General features: G+C 42.5%; 1 pseudogene; it reads left to right on the top strand.

Moving 5' to 3' along the window:
- Positions 1–1,559: 1,559 nt before the first annotated feature.
- On the top strand, positions 1,560–1,659 carry LOC119994950 (annotated as a pseudogene).
- Positions 1,660–2,626: the final 967 nt, after the last annotated feature.

Below are 2,626 nucleotides of genomic sequence, written 5' to 3' on the forward strand. Positions count from 1 at the left end.
GTTGATAGACCGAGTATGGAAGGAGATTAACACTAGCACCCAAATCCAACAATGCTTGTTCAATCCTATGGTTCCCTATGACTATTGGAATGGTAGGGCAACCGGGATCCTTATATTTAGGTGGAGTGGTGGCTTGTAAGATGGAGCTTGCTTGCTCCGTAAGAAAAGCCTTCTCCTTCACATTCAATTTGCGTTTCACGGTACACAAATCCTTGAGGAACTTTGCGTACGAGGGAACTTGTTTGATGGCATCTAAAAGAGGTATGTTCACTTTCACTTGTTTGAAAAGTTCAAACATCTCTTTGTGTAGAGCCTCATTGGTTTTCTTCCCTAATCGGTGAGGAAATGGTGGCCTTGGGATACACTCTCTATCCTTAGACGTGTCTACCCTTGTCCTATGTGATTGCCCCTTACTCTCCTCTTCTCCTCTTGGTATTTTCTCACATTTTTCTGAATTTCTGGATGAAGTGTCCGGGCAATCCAAAATAGGTGTCCGAACACTTACACCTAGTGAATCATTTTCCTGCACAAATTTCTCCAAACTCTCTTCCTTTCCACTATTTCCTTTGTCCTTTTTCCCCACTCTATCACCAAAATTCTGCACATCATCACTTTGATCAACATTCTCATTTGGTATGGGTCTATCCACAATGCGTCCATTCCTCAAAGTGAGGATGGATTGGGCTTGTTCATGTCCACTCACCCCCCCACTAGTAGATTCTAGCAAATTGGCTTGTTTGGATGGATTGGGGTATGGTTGAGCTGGGAATTTACCCTTCTCATATGTGGTGAGAGCTTGGGTGACCTTAGTGATTTGACTCTTAATATCCTCAATGGCCCTATTGGTTTGTTCTTGGAATTTGGTGGCCTTTTGATTCTCCCCTATTTGAGCTTGCATGAAAATGTTAAGAGTGTCTTCAAGAGACCTCTTAGGAGGTGGAATGTAAGGTTGTGGAGGTGGTTGTGCAACACTTGGAGGAGGCAAATGTTGTTGGGGTGGATTGGGGAGTGATTGGGATTGAACATTCCCATCATTCCTCCACCCAAAGTTTGGATGATTCCTCCAAGGGTAATTCTCATTGTACGAATTGTTGCCTTGGTGATTGGTAGGGTAGGGCTTCCTAAAGTTCTGAGAATTGTTCCCATTGTAACCTTGCCCAAATAGGACTTCCTTACAAGCCGGTAAGGCATTACACTCATCCGTCCTATGATCCCTACTTTCACACAAAGTACAAGCAACTTGTTCATCAACACCAACTGCATTTATAGGGGCCTTTTGTGACTCTAAGGACTCCAATTTCTTGGACAACAAAGCAAGCTTAGCATGCACATCATCATTTTCATTCAACACAAACTTGCCACTAGAGCTTGGCACAACCTCATGTCGGGTTAGTGGAGGAGCTTCCCAAGATCGGGATTCCTCCGCCAACCCATCAAAGAAAGTGAATGCCTCATTGGCATCCCTATTCAAAAAATCACCTTGAGTCATAGTGGAAACCAATTTCTTCAAAGATGGAGTCAAAGATTTGTGGAAGAAATTCACAATTTGAAATTTTTGAAATCCATGGTGAGGACACATAAACAACAAATCCTTAAACCTCTCCCAAGCTTGGAAGAAAGTTTCATGTTCTTTGCAATGAAAATTCATGATTTGTGTTTGATAAGAAATGGTACGGTGGGAAGGAAAATATTTGTTGAGAAATTCTTCTTGCATTGCCGCCCAAGTCGCAATGGATTGGGGGCGCAAGTTCTTAAACCATTGTTTTGCATGATCCTTCAAAGAGAATGGAAAAAGTTTGAGTCTCAAAATTTCTTGTGTGCATGTAACATCACCAAAAGTAGTACACACTGATTCAAAATCACGCACATGTGAATATGGTCGTTCCGATTCCATTCCATGGAATTTGGGAATCATTTGGAACATTGATGGTTTAAGGCTCACATTTTGTTGGTTCGGTGGCATGATGATGCAAGAAGGTTGAGTTTGCCTTGCGGGATGCGTGAGCTCCCTCAAAGTGCGATGCTCTTGGGCATGAATGTACTCCACAGGAGGAGGTGCATGTAAATTTTGCCCAAAAGGAGCATATTGTGGCACTTGTGGCATTGGGTAATACATAGGATGCACATAATTATATGGGGGAGGCATATGGTATGCGGGAGGCATATTGGGAGGTTGGTAGACATTTTGTGGGGCAATTTGTGCCGCATTGTCTTGTTGAAGTGGTTGAGGTGCATTTTGCAAAGCATGCTCAACTTGAACATTTGGTAAATTCTGGGCATTTGGCACATTTTGGGCATCTTGCCCTTGCGCCGGATTCATCAATTCATCAATGTTCACACGTTGCAAAAGACGACGTAATACATCAAGATTGATATCACCCCCACGTACACTCCCCGCATCACTCGCATTTATGTCACCACCTCTCCCATCTCTATTAGACCCATGCCCACTAACGCTATCTCTAAGATGAGACATGATGGCAAACAAAGCTATCAAGTAACACGAAAGATGACCACCAACCAAGTCAAGTAACACCAGATTTTTTTTTTTTTTTTAATCAACAAACAACCAAGAGCAATATCAAGCAAGAACAAGAGCAAAGATAGGAATAGAATGACAATCAAC

This window comes from Tripterygium wilfordii, unplaced genomic scaffold, assembly GCF_013401445.1.
Source record: "Tripterygium wilfordii isolate XIE 37 unplaced genomic scaffold, ASM1340144v1 ctg378, whole genome shotgun sequence".
NCBI lineage: Eukaryota > Viridiplantae > Streptophyta > Magnoliopsida > Celastrales > Celastraceae > Tripterygium > Tripterygium wilfordii.